Raw genomic sequence first — 25,534 nt, 5'->3', positions numbered from 1 at the left:
GGTGGTTTTTGATGGGCCGATAATTTTTTGGCGATTTGTGTTCGCTCGCCCAGACCCATGCCGATGGCATGGATTATAGCACACGAAAATCTGAAATTCCAATAGGTAGTTTTTGATGGGCCGAAAACATTTTAGGCGATCGGTCGCTCGAACCCTTGCTGGTGGCATAGACTATAGCACACGAAAATATGGGATTGGGGCGGAATTCCAGTTTTATGGCCCTAAAATGCCAAAAATGAGGAACGGATCTTGCAAGGCAATGACTATTGTTTATTAGATGATTTTTGATGGGTCGGCAAGATTTTAGATGGTTCGAGTCCGGTCACCCATACTCATGTCGATGGTGTGTGCTATAGCACACGAAAATCTAAAAATCGGACGGAATTCCAGTTTATGATCCTAAAATGCCAAAAAACGAGGAACGATCATGGCGAGGCGATGACTATTGTTCCTTAGGTAATTTTTTATGGGCCGGCAAAATTTTAGGCGATTCGGGTCCGCTCGCCCAAACCCATGCCGATGGTGTAGGCTATGCACACGAAAATTTAGGAATCCGACGGAATTCTAATTTTATGACACTAAAAAGCCAAAAAAGAGGAACGGTCATTTTTGAGAGTAATATTTTTGAGATATTTGATATAATTTTAAAACTTAAGTATATAATGAAAGTGAATCTTACGGTGTATATTCTGAAACTTCCCCTACATTAAAACTGAATTATGTAAAAACTTACATTGGTCAATCAATGAGGAGATGGACATGTTTTAGCGTTTTTTGCAAGTCACTTTCACTTTCAACCAATGTCATCTAGGAAGAAAGATGGAAACCACGTGCACAACTAACCTTTGCTCTAATCCAACACGATTGACTTATCAGTTCATTTTGCTCTGCCTTCTCTCTAACTTTTAGAGAGAGAGTCTTCCTTTATCCTATTATTGCATCCGCCACACCTCAAGTTTCCAGATTTGCGCCTGCTCATCAATGACTTCAACCTCGGATGTCAAGCTCACCGGTCAAGAACAAGACCAACAGGAGAGAAGCACCAATAAGCCAAAAGAAGCCCACACTCCCTCTGACATTAACGACCAAGTAAGTTATCGTGAAAAATTAATTCCTCCCCCCCCCCCCCCCCAAACCTCATAATCTATAGACGATGAAGCTGTTTTCTTCCATAAACTAAGCCTACACGATGAAACTGACAATCCTCTAAACCATCCCCATTTCATTCCTATCACCAAAACAAACAAAAGTGGATATATCGACCCTGGTCCCAAGCAGTCATTATAAAACTACTTGGAATAAGGGTTTCATTACAAAACCTTTGGAAACTATCGGAACCACTCACTCTCATCGATCTGGGCTACGATTATTACCTAATAAAATTTACTATCAAAGAAAATTTCAATAAAGTCATGCACCAAGGCACGTGGTTCATAGGCGCCCAATACCTCTCCCTTCGTCAGTGGGAACCAAAGTTTAACCCGGCAGCAACACACATAAACTTCTCCACTATATGAATCCATTTACAAGAACTGCCTACCGAATTTTATGATTTACAAATTTTACAAAAAATAGGAAACTTTATAGGACACCTACTAAAAATTGATAACTGCACAAGCCAAGCTATTAGATGTGTCGTTATGCGCGTCTTTGTATTCTTGCACCAATAGGAAAACCCCTTCCAACTGAAATTTTATTAGGAACCCATCTACAAAAGAATTCATTATGAAGACACCACTCCTCACAGACACCAACTCCCCTATCCCAAATTCATTATGACCCAGAACATAATTATAACGCCGCTCTCTCATAATACCAAGCCACTCATAAACACCTGACGTCGGCAAATTCACTCACTAAGCAATCCCCTACATACGCAAACTCCTTCATGCAAGAACCTAAAGCCAACACCTCTTCTCCTAACCAACACCTGTCAAACGCTGCCTACTCCAACAATACAAACCCACACACCTCCACCAGCCATGAATTAAACCAGCAAAGAATCTCTAAGACACCTAAACTACAACTGCCTATCCTATGATCTCAAGTGCCATCGGTAATGGCAACCCCTACCACTATTGACGTATCTCCTCTAATGCTACACATAAACTCCCATACACCCTCACTAAACGACGAAGCACGACACATACCACTGGATATATATACTACCCACCTGGCAGAGGCGGAGTTAGGATTTAAAGTGTATGGGTTCTAAATTATAAGAAAAGACGATGATCTAAAACTAATATACAATAACAAGCCGACTAAAGAATGAGTATCGATATCTAATATATATTAAAGGTAACGAACCAGACAAACACAATATATGAATACAAACATTATCATTTCAATTTAACTCGACGACTTGTCATGTTTTGAAAACGATCAATGATCGCATCATTAGATACACTTTCAAATACTCCATCCTCTATATAACAAACTAAACAATCATTCAAAAAGTCATCACCAATTCTGCTTCGCAAGTCATTTTTAATAAACTTCATTGAGGAAAAAGCCCTTTCGACCGTTACAGTAGCCACGGGTAATATCAAACTTAGCTTCACAAGCAAATAAACAATTCCCCATGTCTTGTGAATATTTGTTTTAACCAATGTCTTCGAGAGATCACCAAGCCCTTTCAAGTTAGAGAATGCATTGTCCATTTCTCGAACATAGTCAATATAGTTGTCAAGCTCAAAACTAAGATCTTCAAGCTTAGAAGCAGTGAACTCATTTTGATAATATGTAGCAAGTTTCATAATCTTATTTTTATCATAATTTGCAAAAGAATCACCGGACTCAAACTAGCCATACCAAGAAGCAGATCAGTATTCACTTCACTAAAACGATTGTTAAGCTCCGAAAGTTGCAAATCAATAGCGGCACAAAAATCTTCTACATGCAAATGATGAGAATATGTAACAGTTGAGCTTTTAAGCTTCGACTTTCCAATACCATACTTCTCATCCATTTTTGGGATCATAATACCATTCTTATCACAAAACGAAGAGACATCTTCTAACAAAGAATTCCATTTAGATTCCCTCATTGTTTGCAATTGCCTCTTTGTGAAATGAACAAGTTTCATAGCATTAACAATATCTTGATCTTTTCTTTGCAGAGCCATATTCAAATCATATGTTATTGCCATTATTTTTAACATCAAATGTAATATATACACAAACTCATAAGATCTTATATCTTCCACTAGACTTTTTGCCAGTTCTTTCTCCTGATAATTTGAACCCTCATTTGCAAGAACTCCAAGTACATGAACAATTGATGAGAATAAAGATATAAAGTTGCGCAATGTCTTAAAGTGAGATCCCCAACAGGTATCACCTGGTCTTTGAAGTCCAAGTTCTTGATTTAATCCACTTCCTGTATGAACTTCACCAAGCACTAATAACTCATCTAATTTTTCAGCTTGATCATCTCTAAGCATCTCCCTACGCTTATAAGAACCTCCAACAACATTCAGAACATTAGCAAGAATGTCAAAAAAATTATTTATATCATGGTGTTTCTTTGCAACAGCTACAAGAGTCAATTGCAATTGATGAGCAAAGCAATGTACGCAATATGCCGAAGGATTATCTTTCAGAATCAAAGCTTTAAGACCATTAATTTCTCCTTGCATGTTACTAGCTCCATCATACCCTTGTCCCCGTATTAAAGATGAACTCAATGAATGTTGTAAAAGCAAAGAATTTATTGCTTTTTGTAATGCATGTGCAGTTGTATCTTTAACATGAACAAGACCAAGGAATCGCTCAATAAGTTCACCATCTTTGTTGACATAGCGCAGCACAAGAGCCATTTGTTCCTTATGAGTGACATCTTTAGACTCATCAACTAATATCCCAAAAAAATCCCCATTCAAGTCTTCAATAATTGCTTTCGCTGTTTCTTCTGCACAAGAATTCACAATATCTTTTTGAATATCAGGAGAAGTCATGGTGTTATTTTTTGGAGCTTTTTCTAATACCACATTTTTCACATCTTCCTTCCTATCCGCATACCATTTTAAAAGATCTAAAAAATGGCCTCTTCTTGTAGAAGTTACAGTTTCATCATGGCCCCGAAAAGGCATTCCTTCTTTCAAAAGATACCTTATCACATCAATTGAAGCATTCAAGCGAACTCGATGTTCACTTTTAATTTTCTCAGATTGCTTGTCCAAAGATGTTAGAATAGATTGTGCTTGATTCATTAAATCTAGCATCATCTTGAAACATCGATTATGAACACTATTCACATCACCCACGTGTGATTTAAGTCTTTCTAAACCTTTATTCCAACCTCTAAAACCATTTGTTGTGAAAGCATCACCTACTTTTTTTCCATATCCTCCAATCTCATTTTTAAACAAGTAACAACATAAACAAAATGTTGCATCTTATTTAATGCTATATTCTAACCATTGAGAACATGAAGTTTTAAACCATTCAGGATTAAACTGACGCATTATTCCTCCAAAATCTCTTTTTGGAAAGACAAAACCACGAGGTTGACAAGGTCCATTTTGTATATAATTTCTCCTTACTCTGTCACGTAAATTAGGTGGATATGCTGAAATTGGTTTTCTTTCAGCGGGATCGGGCTCATAATCCAACACTTTATCCGATGCTTGGGAAGGATTAATATTGTTACTAATAACTGGACATAGAGAACTTGACAAAGGAGAGCTAGAAGAAGATGCAGAAGCTTGAGCTTTGTAAAAACTCGTGATCATATCGACTTTTGCTAGAAGACCCTAAAAATTACAAAACAAAATTACACTTCAAGACCCTAAAAATTATAAAACAAAATTACACCCAAAAGTTGGTCTCACTAAGAAATTAAAAACAGGAAAGTAGGACCACATACCTTGTGTGTCGATTTGTCGGAGAATCCAAGTTTGAACTTTTGGAAAGTACTAAAGCACAAATTGACAAAGAGAATGAAGTTCAAAATGTGGGACAACCCTAGAATCAAAGATTAAAAATTAGATTTTGTATAAATTGTCAAATATAAAATATAAGAGGAAAACATGAAGAGAAAAAAATCAGGAAAGAGGAATTGAAGAAGAAAGAAGGGTCTAACTTCTAAGAGAGTAAGAGCATACACAACGAGAGTTTGAGGGCATCCGGCTCCGGCAGAGGGTTGTAGCAGCGATCAAATCATCAAAAGACTGACAGGCAAAGAAATCTAGCTTTTTGATTTGAGAATTAGAAAGACAGAAGGTGTGTTGGCACTTGGCTGTTTTTGTTTAAAATGAATTGTTTATTAGAAAGAGAAAATGCTTTATGTTTTATGTATTAAAAAGAATAAATTTTAGTCTAAAGTAAGTCAAAAAGTGTCCTTTGGAGTTGTTTGAGAATTACATTGTCGGTAGTTTGTGCTTTTTGAAATTGTTCGAGAATTACATTGTCCTTAGTTTGTATTTTCTGATATTTGTTTTGTAAAAAACAATTATACTTTCTGATATTTTTTGTTTTGTAAAAAACAACAAAATAACACACTGCTTCGAGCGGGATTCGAACCCACGTGTTCTCTGTGCGAACCCAGAACTCTTACCATTAAACCCAAACATCTTTTGTTACTGGGTTCGGCATGCTATATTTATATAGAAATAGTAAATTTTTCAATACAAATACAGGGTCTCGGAAAAAGTCACTGGGTTCGCCCGAACCCGCACCCTCTACTGTAGCTCCGCCCCTGCCACCTGGTTCAACAAAACTCCTCACATCCACAACACACTTCACAAACTACTACCAAGCAACTGTGCTCTAATGCAGCGACACTACCAACCTCGTCAGCCCCACCACTAGGGCCGGTGCCCGACCCACCAAATCCACATCCACCATGTAACAACCTCCAAATATGAACACTCACAACAACAGAAGGACTGGCTATTCAATTAATAACCAAAATAAAAAAGGAAAGTTACAGAAGGATAGAAGAATAGTAACCTAGAAGAAGGGGATGAGAATGCAGAGGATACAGAATAGGGGATGAGAAATAGAAGACTACTCTGTCAATAACATAGCATACCTAATTTCACCTAGCCTACTACTATTTATTATTTTTCCATTTGCCCAATTCTTTCCTCACGTGCCCTTATCCCAGGGTCTCACACGTAATTTGTTAATTTTTCCAACATGCCTGTCATGAGATTATTTTCATTCATAACAATACCCATCCTCAATAAGAACCTTGTCCTCAAGGTTTGAGTAGAGAAACATTGATAGGATATCGGTGATTATGTCAAGACTTGAATGTGGCTCAGGAGTTGCATCAACAAGATATGGGTCGACAAAACCGCTAGCACGCAGATCCCATGAGACTAATATTGTAAAGGTCAATGTCGGAATAGGTAACACCTTTGCGTTAACAATTGGATCAAATGGAGTAGCTGTTGGGATTCCACAAGCTAATTCGCGAAAAATAGCATCGACTTCAGCCACATTTAGGCTGACAACACATTGTTCCACCACATGTCCAGCCAAGACAGGACATAATCTCTTCAAAGTCTCCTGGTAAGCATGATCTCTTAAGATAATGGAAAACTTTCTTTGTTACTGGATATGCAGGACAGGTGATCCTAAGAACATCTCAACAGATTTGCTGACAGTCGAGTCATCTGTGGGAACTTGCATATTTTTAATCAAGGTCTGCCACCATATCGACTCAATGATCCACGAGAAAAGCCACGATGTGATTCTCTCTAAGTCAATTGTTGAAGTGCTCTCGGCATGCCACTCAGCAACAAATTGCAAAAGGTCATGCTTCCTTGATTGTTTGGTACCTAGAATCAATTTAATGAGTCCCTCCGAACTCATATTTACCAGATGAACATCCAAATGTTTAATGATCGTCACACACCCCGCAAGAGCTTGCACCAGCTTCATAGCGATGGTGTCGGGAAGGTCATTTCCTTCTCTTGCAAACCAGTCATGAAGAGATGTAGAGAGATAGATTTTAGTTCTTCAAGCTCACTATCTATCTTAGGCTCGCAATCTGCACACAAAGTCATTTTCATCCTATCATGCATTCTTTTCTCAAAATCCACAATACTGAGAAAGCCTTTGCTTTCGAGCCTCGCATTGGGCCATTGATAGCAAACGTGCTCAATCATTTGCTGAATTATTCCTTGGCCACGATGGTAACGAATAACAAATGCAGCAACACCTCTTACTATTTTCTCTTCCTCGCGTATTGAGCCCCTACTCAAAAGTTGGCTAAAAATGTCTTTGATGTTCATTCCAGCACCTCTACTTCCAATAGCATATGAAAGTGTCAAGTTTTCAAGGTCTACTGCAGTAGTATCACTTTGATGTCCATCAGTGTTGTAGATTGTGTGCGGCACATAAACAACTGCTCGCCAACCAGTTGTAGTAACATAAGAGCTTAAGGGTGAAGTAAAGACAAGCTAGTGTCCGGGATTCGTATCAAGGAAGTCATCAATATACGCTTGAAATGATGCATCCACATTAGTAGGAGGTACTGCCAGCGCAGTGCTAGTGACCTGGGAAAACTTAGCAGCCATAGCAATCCTCTCACTATAGACACTAGTTGGTGGTATGGACGATGCCAACACCGTGAGCAATTTGTTGTAAATCATGTCGCCGAACATCCGTCTCCAATTGTCCAGCCTACTAAATTTGATATACATATATATATCAATCAGAATAGTCAAAAATGAAATTGGAGAAAACTTACTAGTTGTAAGTCTGTGCCCCGTATCACACCACTAGTCTAAATAAGTGTTGTAATTATGGTGGAACCACCATATATTTTTAAGAACTTCTTGCAGATTGGGTTCACCGTGACGCCTAAGCGTAGAAGAGGTTGCGTCCCATCAATTTCATCATCATAAATCATGGTGTTGTAATCTTGTTTTGCATGAAATTTTAGCAGCGTAATTGTATTGGCAGCAAAGTCACTATCATTATTTCCCATATAGACTATATATAACATAAGCTGTCCAGGATCAAACCAACTGCAAATGTTGACGACAAGTTCCAGAAAAATAGTTGCCGCATCAGTTGGAGAGACATAATTCTTGTCAATAGTTCGTTTGAGAATTCCATCAAGATACACGGCATCAAAGGACTCAACATCAAATTTAGCTTCACCTAACAGCTCTCAATCATACAACTTTGCAAATGAATAACTCCATCTTTTTCTAATTATTTCAAATAGTGTATGTGAATATAATGGAGAACTTAAAGGAATACACATAAGAGGTGCACACCCTAAAGCAAGGATAAAATCCTGCCCTGTGTCAACCCACATGGCCACATAACTAGAATTTGATAGTCCAATATCTCTTGCATCCGTTGCCCAACTACCAGAGTGTGGTACCAGTGAAAGTACTTGACTAGAAAACGCCAAGGTGTTTGCCAACGGGCAATTGATTCCAGTAATTAGCACGGTCCTATTTTTAACCTTATACTCACATGCAACAAAAGAAATCAGAAATGAAGTCGTATCGGCAATTTGAGTAGGCAACCAACATGTATCTTTTTGGAAATTTTCAGCAAGCACCATGTCTTCCTCTGAGTCACCATCATCCAAACCAGATTCATCAGTGAGTACCTTGGAGTAGCACTTGTGCGGCATTTTGTCGAACACCTGGCCTTCCTCTATGGATTCCTCTTTCTCAGTCATCATCAGTAGCTCCTGTAATATTTTCCTTGTCTTTAAGAGGTTCAACTCCAATAGGACTTCCATTAGCGACATTGTACATGGAATTGGCATCAAGATGCTTTTCTGGTAACTCACTATTTTCAACTGCTGCTTCATCATCTTGGGAGGTGTCTGGCATTTCCTCGAGCACCTCGTATGCCACGTTCAGGTTGTTGCTGTTCGAGTGCTTATTCCAATACTGAGGCGAGGGTGAGGTGCTAATGTTGCACCATGATGGAATGGCTGCATCTCGTGCTAGAAAATCCTCTAACGGCTTGCGCTGCTGGTAAACGGCTAAGAACCCAGCACGTGCTTCTCTAGTTCGAGTGCGAAAACGCAGCTTCAGTTTCTCCTTAAAATGATTCCAATCGAAAAATTGCTCATTTCGAAACAACCAATCAAACCAAGCAAGAGCTTCACCATCAAGGTAGTGGTAAGGAAGAGGTAACCAGTCCTTTTCGGAGAAGCCAAGGTAGGTGAAGTACAGCTCTGCCCGAAAAATTCAACCCTCTGGGTTTCCACCGCTGAATCGATCTAATACGACCATTGTTATTGGAGTACGAACGATGAAAGCACCAATGTAACAACCTCCAAATATGAACACTCACAACAACAGAAGGACTGACTGTTCAATTAATAACCAAAATACAGAAGTAAAGTTACAGAAGGATAGAAGAATAGTAATCTAGAAGAAGGGGATGAGAATGAAGAGGATAAAGAATAGGGGATGAGAAATAGAAGACAACTCTGTCAATAACATAGCATACCTAATTTTACCTAGCCTACTACTATTTATTATTTTTCCATTTGCCTAATTCTTTCGTGCTCTTATCCCAGAGTCCCACACGTAATTTGCTAATTTTTCGAGCATGCCTGTCATGACATTATTTTCATTCATAACACACCACTATGCTCTTACACTTTCACAACTAATTCCACCACCACTACCAACTCCTCCATACCTCATGGGCCACCCGTTGTTCCACACCCCAATCTACCACCAGGGCCACCCTCAACTAAACATCCACCAACACCACTACCTCAAATGTTGTGCATGTCTTGGAACTTACCACTACTAGCTCAACATGCAACTACCATCCCCGACAACAACGACTTGTTGGTGACTCTCATCCAACATGGTGTAACAGACAACCTTCCCCAAGAACATCTGATGCAGCTACTACAATTACAAGACATTGAAATCTTGGAAATACACACACAAATCACTCAGCTTCAAGAATGGCTTACCCAGGTCCCCCACAATGCAACACTGATGGTTACACCCCACATCCCCATTATTGGCACTACTTCAATGGCATGCATCAACATCTGCCGGAGGAACCGCTCCTTCATTTTTCACAGCAACTACAAAACCAACAGCCGCCTATGTTGCCACAGGAGATACCTCTCCCACCCTCCCCACCAGTGGAAGACGGTGTCCAAGATATGGAGGAAGCATCACCTCCCCAGGAGGCCTTCATGGAATCGCTAACTCTGAACACTCCACTGACCATCTCCATACACGAAAATATAGAAAGGCAATATCTGATAATAGCTCCACCAACGGCCTCATTGAATATCCGATTAAACCCCTACTCTGTGGAACAGAAATATGTCTTAATAATGATCCCAACAATGCAGCCGGATCATCTACCGGAAATCCTTCGTCAGCACCTCACCATGCAGCTGGCCATGTCACTTGCTCCGGGAAGGAAAACTTCCCTAACAACCAATAGCTCCATGAAGATCATGTTATGTAATTGTCTTGGGGCCAACAGCCCGAAATTTAGGCGCCACATTCAATTTCTTATCAACTGGAATAATCCCACTATACTCTGCCTCACTGAGACCGGGATGGAAGATCACAACACCCTGCTGGAAGCTTTTGATTTTACTAACCTGATCCAGGTAGCAGCGCAAGGACACTCAGGTGGAATTTTCTTATTATGGCGTGCTCATGAAATCACTGTTGATCCCATAGCCATTACCGCCCAGGAGCTGCATGCTTCTGTCCAACTATCTCTTAACACCAAACGTTGGCTTATTTCAGTTGTATATGCTAGTACCTATTATATATCTTGCAAAATATTATGGCAAAACCTTGAACGGTTCTCTCTACATCACCAATCACCATGGTTACTATGTGGGGATTTTAATGAAGTTTCTTCGAGTGCGGAAAATATTGGCGGTAACCTTATAAGCACTAACAGAGCTAACACTTTTCTTAAATGTATTCACAATATTAATATGATTGATATAGGTTTTACGGGCTCACACTTCACATGGACTAACAAACGTACTGCTATACACAACTTAATATTGGAAAGACTAGACAAATTTTATGCCAATGAGACTTGGTTAGAAATGTTCCCTCACTCCAGTGTGCTCCACTTACCTCGCACACACTCAGATCACTGCCCCATCCAACTAAACCTAACTAGGGCTACCTCACGACCACCCCCAAACTTTAAGTTCGAAACAATGTGGCTTAATCATCCTAATTTCTTATCTAATGTTGCCTCTAATTGGACACACACAAACGATTATTTTATGGCCATGCAGATTTTCACAACGCATGCCCAATATTGGAATAAACATATGTTTGGGAATATCTTCTACAAAAAAAAAATTCTCTTAGCACGCCTACGGGGCCTCCAAAACATGGATCCAAACCTAAAAAGCAGTTTCCACTACAACCTTGAGAACCAACCACTCACTGATTTCAACACAATCCTTAGACATGGGGAGGATTTTTGGACATTTAAATCTAGAATCCAATGGATCAACAATGGTGATGCTAATACACGTGTTTTTCACCTCTCCACCACTCAGAGACGCCGCAGAAATCGTATCATTGAAATTGGACTTTTGACCAACCAATCATTCAAAACATTATAGTTAATCACTTCGTTGAACTCTACTCTACACAATTAGCTTTCAATTCAAATGAACACTTTACACCGTCCTCAATTTCCTTATCGGCCTCTAATATTACAACTCTATCCGCCCAACTTACTCAGGCTGAAATATTTCAAGCGCTACAATCCTTCAAACCGCTCAAGGCACCGGCCCCTGGTGGTATTCATCCTATTTTTTCCAAAAATACTGGCACTACACTCAGCAGGCAGTCACAACCATATGCATGAATGCCTTTACCACACATAACATACCTCCTGAAATTAACCAAACTTTCCTAATTTTAATTCCAAAAGTTAAAAACCCTACCAATGTTTCACACTACAGACCTATAGGTCTTTACAATACTTTACAAACTCATTACTAAAATACTTGTAAATCGTATTAGGCCATTCTTACCTGCAATAATTAGCCCAACTCAAAGCAGCTTTATACCAGGGAGACGGGCGATGGATAATGCCATCATTGTCCAAGAAGCTAAACTCCCCTTTCAACGTTCAAAATGTCATTTTGGTAAAATGATGCTAAAAATTGACATTGAAAAGGCATTTGAACGCCTTGAATGATCCTTCATCCGTTACTCCCTCCAAAAATTTAACTTCCCCGACTCTATTATTAAGCTTATCATGTCGTGCATAACAACATCCTCCATTTCCATCCTCGTCAACGGCAAGCCCACTCCTTATATTCAACCGTCTAGGGGAATCCGCCAAGGCGACCCTCTTTCACCTTACCTATTCATTATCTGTATGGAAACCTTATCTCAACTTATTGAGGAAGAAACACAACTCAAAAAATGGACGCCTATAAAGATAGCTAGAGTAGGACCGTACCTATCGCATTTACTATTTGCTGATGTTCTTGTGCTATTTGCCAAAGTAGACATTACTGATGCCCACTCCATTATCAACATCTTCAACCACCTCTCAACCCAATCCGGCCAATGCATCAACTTAGCTAAGTCCAAACTCTTTTTTTCAAAACATGTCTCTCAAAACACTAAAAATAACTTAGCCTCCAACCTCAACATCAAAACTGCATCCATATTTGGAAAATACCTTGGATTCCCTAAGCCTAACCTGCATCCTACTTCTGTTGATTACCAATACATATTAGACCTTATGAACAACCGCCTCCAAGGCTGGAAAACAAAATTCCTTAGCCTTAGCGGACGCACTATGCTGATTAAATCAGTTCTCTATTCAATCCCCACTCATGTTATGCAAAATAACTTATTACCCCCTAAAATAATTCAAAACATGGATCGTATTCAGCGTCGCTTTCTTTGGGGTTCAAAACCAACACGAAAAAAGTTACATCTTATTTCGTGGGATGTTGTCACTACTCCCAAAAAGAATGGTGGCCTTGGTCTTCAAAAATCATACGCCAAAAACATCGCCATGCTCGCCAGTTTAAATTGGAGCTTTCTCAAACAGCCACAAGGAAATACTGCTCTATGTCACACTGCAACCTCTTGGAATATTGGGCAAGGAAATACTATAAGACTCTGGTACGACAATTGGATATCTCCAAACCTATCCCTTCACCAATTAATACACAGTCCACTGACCTATAACGAAACGTCTCTCACTCTAGATCACATTATCTCACCCACGTCTTACAATCTCTCTACCTTTCATTTCAATTCCCAGTACACATTCAACTACTTATCTCCAATACCTACTTTCCAAACCTAACATCTGAACATGATACTTCGTTTTGGAATCTAACTGCCAATGGAGCTTTCACAACGGCATCCACCTACAACCTCTACCTCCATTCACAAAATATCGCATTGCCTTCCTTTGATCACTTCTGGATCTGGAAAACATCCATGCTGCCTAAAATCCAATTCTTTCTCTGGCTCCTTACACACTATCGCCTCCACACAGCCTCTCTTCTTTCCTCAAAAAATATTCTCCCAAATGTCACATGTACTATCTGTGGCCATACAATCGAGGACATAATTCATGTCTTCACCGACTGCATGCCTGCCATACACGTTTGGCAGCATTTTAACATTCCTTTACCCTCCCACGACTATGGTCGATGGCTGGAAAACTTATGCACCAATGACGACTTATCATACCATAACCTTCTGTTACCCATGCTCATTCATTTTATGTTTTGGAACATTTGGAAAACTCGCAACCAAAACCTTTTCAATCGCACCAACCTATCTGTCAACGTTTCTTCCATTACTCTTCAAACCACTGAATATTTACACCTGGGGTCCCATGTACCACATCTTTCCGCTACTGAGACAATCCTTCACTACTAGAAATTCGGCAAAAACCGATCAAGGTCGACCGATCAACTTTGGTCGACCAAAGTTGGTCGGTTTTTCAAAATATTTTAGTTTTTAATTTTTTTTTTATGAAACCAACCAACTTTGGTCAATTTTCTATGGCGCAAAAATGTGAAAAACTATTTTTGAGTCCCGCGAAATTTATTTGCAAGAAACCGACCAACTTTGGTCGGTTTTTCAATTAAAATAAATAAAAATTAATATTAAAAAAACCGACCAAAATTGGTCGGTTAATTCGGCCGGTCATTTAAAAAAACCAACCAACTTTGGTCGGTAATTTTACTTTTTAATAAAATCGACCAATTTTGGTCAGTTATTTTCGTGCGAAAATACAATTAAAGAGTATAAATCAAATAAAAGAGAGTCTTAAAACAAAATGCACCAATGGTCTAGTGGTAGAATAGTATCTTGCCACAGTACAGACCCCGGTTCGATTTCCAATGGTAAATCTTCTGATTACATAATTAAAATACCGACCAACTTTGGTCGGTTTTGTTTTTGCAATATTTTTTTTTTAATTTAATTGACCGACTAAAGTTGGTCGGTAATTTCAGACAAACTTTGGTCGGTATTACTTTCTGACCCCTAAAATACCGTCCACACGTAAATGGTCATGTTTTGGTCGGTTATTGGCCATTACCGACCAACTTTGATCGGTTTTTTTGGTCGGTTTTTACCGAATTTTTAGTAGTGCTTTGTCTGTTGGTATCCTCCGCATCCAGGCTTCTACAAACTTAACATCGACGGGGCTGCCAGCCAAAACACTCATATCGGCGGGGCAAGTGGGGTTTTCCGTAATTCTCAGGGCCATTGGCTTCTTGGTTACTCTAAACTGCTATATCAAACCGATGCTCTGCTTGCAGAAATTCAAGCACTATACCATGGACTACAACTAGCAATTACTTACCACCTATTCCCCCTACCGGTGGAAACTGATTCCCAAGTATTACTTTCCCTACTATCAACAGGTAACTCCAAATACTCACATATTTGGAATGCTTGCAGGTTGATGATCACTGATCTTGATATGCCACATGTCCAACACACCTTCAGGAAGGGGAATGCAGTGGCGGACGCACCGACGCATTTTGGCAAAAACAAAGCTAGTACACTACATCACGATGTTATCATTTTTCAGAACCCTCCCCCTTACTTTAATGTTGTTACTTTCAGACTCTCTGGGGACTGCTATGTAACCTTGTTATCTAATATAATAATATCAGCGCTTGTTACCGGTCAAAAAAAGATGGAAACCACTAATGATCCCTCTTGGAGTGGGTGAAAGGGAAAGAATGCAGAAAAATATCTCGACCTTTATTGAAAATTTTGTTGGAAGAGTATTTCAAGTAAAGTAATACTTACTAATTTTTACTCACCAAGGTTTAACATTTTTTTCCCTAAGTGTAACATTTGAACTTTGTGGTATTCGAAATGGATCAATTATAACCCCCGTTTAAATTTGAATCCAAAAATAACCCTGCCGTTATAAAATGGGTCTAATAATGCCCTTGTGTTATTCAAAATGGATCAATAATGCCCTGAAATTTATTTATTTTTTAAAAATGCTTTTAAAAACTGAAAAATATATATTCTGTAAAAACTAAAAAAAGAAAGAAATTTGCAAAATATATATTTTTAAGTCTTTTCAGTTTTTTTAAAGTATTTGTTTGTAAAAACTGAATTTTTTTTTTTAAAAAAAAATTAAAAAAAAAAACTCTCCTAAAGCAGTGGACTACATATGCATTAGTTTTAAAAAAATAAAAATATTTTGCAAAATCTTTTTTTTTTCAATTTGACGGTTTAATATTTTTTCGGTTTATTTTTATAAAATAAAAAATCTACCATAATTATCGGTACAGTTATAGATTTATATAAAAACATACGGTTTTATTAAAAAAAATCTAAAAATGGGTTCGCCACGATACGATTATGTCGGTTTAGTCGTTTTTAAATATTCATTTACAGTTATATATCGGGTTTTTTTTTAAATAAATTTCCAGTTTTTTAAAAAAAAATTCAGTTTTAACAAAACAAATACTTTAAAAAAATTGAAAAGACTTAAAAATATATATTTTGCAAATTTTTTTCTTTTTCTAGTTTTTACAGAATATATATTTTTCAGTTTTTAAAAGCATTTTAAAGAAAAAGAAATCAGGGCATTATTGATCCATTTTGAATAACGCAAGGGCATTATTAGACCCATTTTATAACGGCAGGGTCATTTTTGGATTCAAATTTAAACGGGAATTATAATTTATTCATTTTGAATACCACAAGATCATTTTTGGGTCTTTTCCCTAATTTCTTTAACTTCAACTTTAAATATACATTATTTTTTATTTCGACCAAATATTATTCTAATGCTTATTGTCACATTACACAAGAAGGACTTCAGTTTACTCTTTTAGGAGGAGTCTAAGGTTCCAATGAAGCCAATAAGTTTGCAATAGCAAAGAAATTAGGAATTACCTTTTTTGGGGTCTAGTTTGTAAAGAACTATGTGTGCGCTTGACCCTCGAGATACTTCGTTGAATGTATTTAAGTATTTAACGAACCGGTGATCCAGATATGATCAGTTGCAGCCACTTCTTTTATGAAAAAGAAATTAACAAGTAACTTTTTGTTAGTTCCTTAATACATATTTTACAGAACCCAAATTGTGTGTAATACTGGCCAAAAATGAGTAATCTCCATTCAATACCTTAGAAATTTATTGTAGAGTAGTACTTACTCATATAGCATGCATGGACGGAACATTATTTTGTTTATCACCTTTCCTGGTCTATGTAAGCAGGGGCGGAGCTAGAGCTTTAGCAATGGGTCCGGCCGAACCCAGTAGTTTTAATCCAAACTATATATTTGTCTTAAAAAATCCATTGAATAGGTACAAATTCTTACTTTAGAACACAGTAACATAAAAATGGCTAGAACCTCGAACCCAGTAACTTCAAATCCTGGCTCCGCCTCTGTATGTCAGCCTCGGTACACATGTTAAAGATTTGTTTTGTGAAAATGGTTTAAGGTGGGATAAAGAAAAAGTTTTCTCGATCTTTGATGAAGAGGAAAAATAATGATTTACAATATTTCGATTTAGTGTGAGATAGGAGGATGATTGCTTAATTTGGCATATATTCTGATTTATGTAGTTTTTCGTATCAAATGCATATTATGCAGGAAATTGACAATCCCCACTATTAAATTTGATTACCTTGTCATGACATGAGAAATATAGGACAACTAAACCAGCCAGTCAAGTTCCAATATGAAAAACAACGCAAAACATAAGGCATTTATGTTTTCTGTAAGAATACAGTAGCTTTTATAATCTAAACTTGTGAATTAGAACAAATTTGTGTCCAGTCCAAGAAGCAGAACAATATATACATTCAAATCATGCACCTGCTAAGCTGCTTCACGCATTCATATACCAACGAAATGAAAAAGGTGATTGCATCATGTCGAATAGATTTCTCAAGTAAAGAGCTTAATGGTTCCCAATTATGATACAAGAAACTCAACCCTCAGACAACAGAAAAGAGAGAAATTTTACAATCTAAAAGGAAATGAAGTCAGCTACAAAATACCATTCTAGACATCTACTCAAACATTACAGCAACAACCTAAATCGGGACTTCCATTTTTATTGGTGCGTGTAAAGTATTTTCCGATGCATTCTGAAGCCAATCCTTGGCACAGATGAGTGCTTCCACTGTCTCAGGTCGCAAGGAACACCTGTAACGATCCATCTCTTTGCTTACCGTGCTAAATACAGAGTCAGCTGTTACGGTAGAAACTGGAACTGACAAGATATCACGAGCCATTTTCGATAGAGTTGGGTACTTCATTCTGTTCAGTTTCCACCACCCCACAACATCAAACTCGTGAACACGAGGCAACAAGGACTCTTCCAAATATTGATCAAGTTCTGATCTTGACTGCTGACTTGTGGTCTCCATAATGTAGGCATCAAAATCTGTAAGTCCAGGCCCATTACTAGAGGCACCGACACCGTGGGCATTCTCCTGCTTCATAACCCCACCATTTGCCTCTTCAGCATAAGTTGGGGTCAGAGGCAGAGGAAGTGCCACATATTCAAGGAAGAGCTCGTGGATTCCCTCTTCAACAATCTTCACATAGGTAGCAGCTTCTTCACCATATATTTTCGTAAAACTGAATTCAACGAGCTTCATTTTGAAGCGTGGATCCATTACTACGGCAATAGCTAACATCAGACAACAAGTCTTCCAGTATTTATCGAATTTCTCTTGCATAGTTTTGGTAAGGCTGCTGATGGATGGATCTTCACTTGCTGCAGCACGAGCCAGTTCCAATTGAATCTTCCACGCTTCATGGAAGAATGTATTGGTTGTTGGAATTGTTGGTGCAGTCAGAAGATTGGCAGTGTCAAAGAGGATTTTCAAGTAAGTACACAGAATCTCAACTTGCTTCCAATCTTCAACTGATGGGGCATCCTTGTAATCAGGATCAGATGTATCCAAGCATGAAAATACTTCCTTCAGCTCTGATGCAGCCAACAACATCTCATATGTTGTGTTCCATTGTGTTCGGTCATCAAGCGCCAACGTCTTTGTGCTTGGCACCTGAAGCTGCTGTTTGAGCTCAATAAACTTTTCCTCATGAGATTCTGATATTTTCACATATTTTACGCTCTCTTACTTTCTTAACAGTTCCATGCAAAAAATGAAACGCATCTTGGGCAATGCTGCTCAAAGTTCGAGCAAGACAATTTCCAACCAACAACTGACCATTGAGCACAAGAGGGTTCTTCACTGAGAGTAAAGCTCTAAGATTATCAACAGCAGCATCACCAATTGGTTGATTAATAGTGACAGAAAATAACTTCCCCTCCATACTCCAGTCAGAAAGGCAAGCGGCAACTGCATGGCTGAAAGCCGTGTCAGAATCTGGATATGGTTCCATTATGACATTGAGTATTTTCCTGTGAATTTTCCACTCACTATCAATATACTGCCCAGTTATGAACACATAAACCACAGTGTGATGGGAGGACCACATGTCTAGTGTTAAGCAGATCCGCCCAGGCACTCTCTCAATCACTTTCTGAATCCCTTGCTTCTCTCTAAGATAAGTTGCGACACAATCTCCTTGGACAGTGTTGAAGCTCACCATATCAAACCGAGGTTGAAGATTCTGGACAAAAGTAAGAAAGCCTGGATGCTCAACCATGTGAAGGGGATAGTCGTGCATGATGATCATCCTGGAGATCTCCTGGCGGCACCGGTCTGGATCAAAAGCAAGATAAGGAGTAGAAGCAGTTCGATAACGTCGTTTAGGTGCACCATTACTACCCCCATATCTACTCATCTTTGAAGGAGCACTATATGAGGTCAATTGATCATTCTGCTGGTTACGCATGACTACTGGGCATGTTCCTTTGGCAATATGGCGTTTCAGATGACTAGTGCCTGCTACTTTCGACCCTGTACTATATGCAAACGATTGCTTGCACTGGTTACATTGTGCCCTTCTAGTCCCAACAGCAACAGTTTCAATAGTGAAGTGCTCCCAAACTATTGATTTCTTTTTCCTACGCTTACCAGGTTTTGTTTCTGAATTGCTTGGAGGTGTTTCTACATGGTTGGGTTGTGGCTCTGCAAGAACCATCTCATTTCCTGGAAACATCTCACTGTCTGAAACCATTCCATTTCCAGGGACTATCTCATTGCCGAGCACCATATCATGTTCAACCATCTCATGTTCATGGACCATCTCATGTTCGAGGACCATCCCATGTTCAGGTATCATCTGATGGTCAGGGACCATCTCATGATTCTCAGTGGGAGTTGCTGGCGTAACAGGGGTTGCCATCGTATGTACAGCAACACGCTTCTCAAATATCTGTGTAATATAATGATCAAAAAAAGAAACAGAAAAACGAAAATCATAAGTAATGTGAAGATGATAGCGAAAAAGTAAATATAAGCCTGAAAGTAGCACTGTATATCTCAAAAGACTCAGAATTTTTTTTTTTTTTTTTTTTTTGGGTGGAGGAGTGGGGGATAAGTTTCAGAAAACTCAAATTCTTTTGTCAGCTGCTAGTGAAATGCTTGATTACTTATTATCAATATGGAACTATCTATGGGTCATATAAGAAGGCACAAGGAAATTGAGCACAAGAAAGAAGATACTGTCAGAACATCAAAGCAAGCACATCTACTACAAAGTATATACTAAAAGAGGTAACAACATTTTACAATGAGCAAGTCAAAACTTATGAGAAATAGAAGGAACTTTAATTCTTTTTTTTTTGGAGGTTAAAAGCAGGTCCAAATTTTAAAAGACCCTCATGAACTGCAAGGACAACAAAATAAATGTTAAAGATGCCTCCTTTTTTATTGAATAACTAAAAATAAAGAATAAGGAAGTTACCATAATGCATTAAGGGGTCGTTCGGTTGGTTTGATAAGGAAAATAATCTCCACACAGAATCCAACATTATTATAACATTTGGTTACTACTTCCTCTCCTCATAAATAATATTCATATAAGTTATGCGGGAGTTTTTGTATTATTTTATGTGGGCTACAATGTCAAATAAGAATGCGAGTAAGCATCCAACAAGAAATAATCCCCGCATTATAATTCATGCATAACTAATCTCTGCATTTCGATTCTTGCATTACTAACCTCTACATAACTTATCACTAAACCAAATGACCCCAAGTACATAAGGAAGTTTCTAGTGGTAGCACCTCCATCTTTGCAAGTCACCAAGCAATGAGGTAGGGCAGGATACAAAGGGGGTTGGGGGTGACAAAACATTGGTGACATATGCAAAACTAAAATCAAACCATATTAATGAGTTGGCTATAATTAAAAACTCCTTTGGTACACCTTTGAATGTTATTTATTTCAGAAATCATTATATCTGTACCAACTTTCTCCGTCGATTTTGGTCAAAGTACCCAAAATTGGTTGACCAAATCCGGTACATATCTCACCCCCACCCTCACACCCACGTCGTGTTGACACGGGCGCGGCACTGAAAGTGAACAGTCCGAGCAACTTAGGTGACCATTATAGGGCTACAAAAATATCAAAAATAAAAAAAGAACCAATCACATCCACTCAAAAGTGCTAAAAAAATTATCAACTTTTACCTAAGTTGCGCGGACTCTTCGATTTTGGTGCCGTCCTCGTCCGTATACGTAACGGATACGGATACATGATACGGATACGGGATACGTTCCGGATACGGTCAACTGACTTCGGACACTTTGACCGGAGTCCATAGACAAATTTGGGAGAAAAATTGAGATTTTGATTTTGAGTCAAAATCAAAAATAAAACAGATTTAGAACAATGAAACAATAATGTCCATCTTGGAGAATGAAAGATTGAATTGTACAATATTCATGTAAGTTTTTCACAGAATATCTCTCAAAATTTACAATATTTTTATAGCTTTATTTTTTATTAGCCGAATCCTCGCAATTGTATCCATATCCGGATCCGCACCCCCGAATCTTAAAATTTAGATTTTGCCGAATCCGATACTCGGATCCGTCCCCGTATCGGATACCCGCACCCGAGTCCGAGCAACTTAGACTTTGACTATGAGCATGTTAAGATTAATGAGAAACATGGAACTTTAATCTTTCTTTTTTTGTCTTAATACACAAATTGACACTTCAACTAGCACGGTTTTTGTGAAGCTAGGCCCCGTATTTAGAATATTCCCAAGTAAACACTTATACTTGCTAAAAGTACACACAGCAAAATAATTCTGACAGTTTAGTATGCTTATGTGATTGAGTTAGCCGGTATGGCTTAACAGCATGTGAATCAAACAAAAAAGAAGCATGAATCCAAAGAACCCCTCCCCCTTTTTTTCTTTTCTTCCTTTTTTTTAGGACTTCTCTTTCTTCCTCTATATTCTTTCTCTCCCTCCTCCCTAGGAAAATAGTATCTGTTTTGATATCCTTAATGACTCGATGTATTCTATCTTCGACGAGTCTAAGCACACACCTCACTCACTCCTCAGTCCATAGTAGAGAAAACCACTCATTTGCGTTCAGTCCAGCCTCTTTCCCAGTAAAGAAGGGAATGGCTACAGCTCAGCTGACTGCATCATCCATTTCTGCTAAGGATTTTGCATCCTTCAAAGGGCTTAGATCCACAAGAAATGTTAAAGTTGCGTGTTTTGCTCCTTTTAAAGCAGAATAGCAGGTGGCTCCGTGGTCTTGTCGTTAAGCTGCAGAGTATATATGATACTTTCTTTTAAACTTTTTCCAAATGGGGAATGAGCCCGTGAAGAGTGACAGAGGGAAGATAGAAAAGAGGAAGGCTTTACGTAGGATTTGAACCTTGCAACCAAGAGATTCAGTATGATGTTGCAGCCAATGGTCATTGGTAGGATTTTAATCCTGCACCTAACGAATGCATTGTGGAGTTACAACCACTAGGCTGCAACTTCATCACTGCAGCGCAAATTCAGGATTTGAAGTTTATGGGTTCCTACCGTAATCTCAAATTAATATGCAATAATAACTGGGTTCACAGTTAGATATTTATAAATATTTAGTGAATTTTTTAAATATAAATACAGAGTCTACGCAAAAGTTACTAGGTTCCTGGGAACCCATATTCAATGCTCTAGGTCCGCCACTTAAGAGCAGGCATAGTATTCACTCTTTGGACTAATAGAACAGGAGGCCAAAAGCTTTAGCCAACAAAATGCATGACATTAGTTCCTCAGATCTGAAGAATCATGTCCATTGGCACACATTGGAGGGACTAAAATTACCTCCATCAAGGCCCGGCCTGAACTCATCCCTAAACTAAGCTGACCCAACGTTTAATAGTAATACTGGGAACAACAACAACACAACAACACACCCAGTACAATCACACATGTGGGGTCTGGGATTTTCACAAATAGTAATACTGGGAAATTTTCACAAATAACCAACTTTTAGCCCCTAGAATTGAAAAATATCCACTGTCCTAGAGTTGCAAATTCCAGTAGTGTTATCATGGAGTTCCACTCATAAAATTTGAAACTCCAGTACAATGGCTATTTTTCAAAGACAAGGCAGAAAAGTGGCCAATGCACGCATTTCAACTAGTAATGCTCCTACTAAGGCAACAATGAAGGTAGTATTCTAATTCGAAGAAAGTCAGGGTCAGAAAGGACATTTCCCAAAATATGGGCTAACAAGTACAAACATAAACTTACTAGATCTAACTCAGAAAAATGGATCAGACATGGGCTTCGACACAAATTTAAACAAAGCCCATATCACACACTCTTACTAACAACTGATCTATTACACAACCCAGAAAGAAATCACTAAAAATTTCAAGAACCATTTCACAGTCAGCCTTGCTTTTGAAAATGACCTTACTTAAAGCCCAGAACAAGTAAACTATAAAACTCTTTTTTTTTAACATAACAGCAAAAAAAGTTGAATTAATCCTGAAAAGTCAAAATTCAAAATAACTAAACCATAAAACAACAAGCACAAAATTGATAATGAAACAAAAATATTACTACAACAAAAGGCTTTAAAATTTTATTTTAACCATGAAACAGAGTATATAGCACGCATTTTCACCAAAATATAAACATAAAACTAACACAAATATCAAGAGACCAATCTTCACACTAACACAATAAAGCATTAAAAATATATCTAAAAAGGGAAAAATAAGTCAAATCTGAAATGATCAAAAAAATTGACTTTTGAGTGAAACTCAAATATCTAAATTCGATTTTGAGCAATACCCAGAAAAGAAAATTCGATTTTGAGCAAAACCCAGATGAGAAAATTCAATTTTGAGCACAACCCAGATAACAAAATTTGATTTTGAGCAAAACCCAGATGCTAAAATTCGATTTTGAACAAAACCAAGATAATGAAATGGAGCTTACCGGGTTTTTCAGGCTCCGATAGTGAACCAGATCTAGGGCTTCAGCAGGAGGGAGAGAGGAGAGAGAAAGAGAATTGGGCTTGAACCCGATAAAACCAAACTGGACCTATGTTATGATATTTTTGGGTCGTTTGGGGATTGGTATTAGACTATTAAATGATAAGGTTCATTGACAAGAAAATATGAATACCAAAAACATTAAAGTTGTAGTATTGGATATGGACTTTCTTTTTAGGTCCATTTATTGTTAGACTTGTGAGTATGTGAAATTGAAGGTGTGTTAGTATGTGTGTTTTGGGTCACACCCTTTTTTGGTCAAGTGGCTTGATGTGTGTTATATGGACCGTAGCCCACTTTTTATGGTATTTTTTGTTGGTTAGTGTAGCTAGGTAGGATTATGTAATGGGGCCTACATTGGCTAAAATTGGAATTGGGGAAATGGGGTTCTTTCTTTTAAGGAGAATTTTGAAATTTAGCCCATTATGGTGGGGTAAAATTTCACTTTTGAAATAAAAGGGATGACATCTATTTCAAGTACTAGTAATCGATAGCAAGCGCTATTAAGTAAATTAATATAATTCAAATTAATTAATTTAACTTTCTGTTCTACAAATTTTAGTATAATAAAGAAGTTTAATCCCAATTTTGTTAACTAAATTTAATATTTAAAAAAAGGGTCAAATATTGAGAAAATTATTTAAAGAGTATTTCATATGAAATAAATGCGATTTTTCAAAAATATTCAGATTTTAATCTTAAATATTGTTTTCTTCACCCTCATCAGATATCTTTTTTGAACTTTTACTAATTTTTGAATTTTAACCCTAGCAAATATTATACATAGCCTATAGTTATATTATTCTTTCTGTCTTAAAGAGAGCGACAATGATACGGTATACCAGACAAACTATCTAATTTTTATTTTATAATTTTAGTATGAAAATAATCCCTTTTTATTAATATTATACTTTATTTCTAATCCTTTAATCTAAAATACTTACCTAAATATTATTTCATCACCTTATATTCTTAATGTTGCTCCCAATATTGTTTGAGGCATTAGTTTTTAAAATGAAGTCATCTTCTTCCTCAACCTACGAATGGAGTTTTAATATTTTTATTGCTTAATTTTTTATCTTTATAACTCCATTAGTGCCCTCCCTCCACCACTACGGATGGAGTTTATTCACTTGCGCTCTGGCTCTAAGGGGTTGAGTCTTCTCTTTCTCAATTATGACATAGTCATTGAGGTTGCCATCTAGGTCTGGATTTCTAATTAAATCGTTTTTTCCTTTTAATTCTTATGCAAATTCTTTAGGTTTTTGCTCCATTTTTATAAATTTATTAGCATAACTTTTTTTTTTTTAATCTTAATAGAGAGTTTATTTTTAATATCATTATAAAATACAAAGAAAATCGATAGACCGCACCAAACCGATAATCCGAGTCAAATCAGGAAAAAAAAACCGATGTGGTTTGATTTGATTTGGTTTGGTATTGAAAAATAAAACCCGACCATAATTGGTTTGGTTTGGTTTTAACTAAAAAAAAAAGTCAAACCGAAATCAAACCAACCCGATAGTATATTTATATAATTTTTAAAAATATTTTATACATATAAATATTTATTGTAATGTAATTTATAAATATTTCTTAAACTTTTTTACAGTTTTATCTATTAACTTATTATTTCAAGTTTAGACTTAACATTCTTGAATGGTA

The 25,534-nt window shown here is 37.6% G+C and overlaps 2 pseudogenes; both read right to left on the bottom strand.

Moving 5' to 3' along the window:
- Positions 1 to 1,108: 1,108 nt before the first annotated feature.
- Positions 1,109 to 15,062, bottom strand: LOC107803858 (uncharacterized; annotated as a pseudogene).
- Positions 15,063 to 17,324: 2,262 nt separating this feature from the next.
- LOC107803859 (zinc finger BED domain-containing protein DAYSLEEPER-like) lies at positions 17,325 to 24,020 on the bottom strand (annotated as a pseudogene).
- Positions 24,021 to 25,534: the final 1,514 nt, after the last annotated feature.

Source organism: Nicotiana tabacum, chromosome 9 (genome assembly GCF_000715075.1).
Source record: "Nicotiana tabacum cultivar K326 chromosome 9, ASM71507v2, whole genome shotgun sequence".
Lineage (NCBI taxonomy): Eukaryota > Viridiplantae > Streptophyta > Magnoliopsida > Solanales > Solanaceae > Nicotiana > Nicotiana tabacum.
The sequence above is the reverse complement of the archived record's forward strand: the minus strand, read 5'-3'. Positions and strand labels throughout refer to the sequence as shown.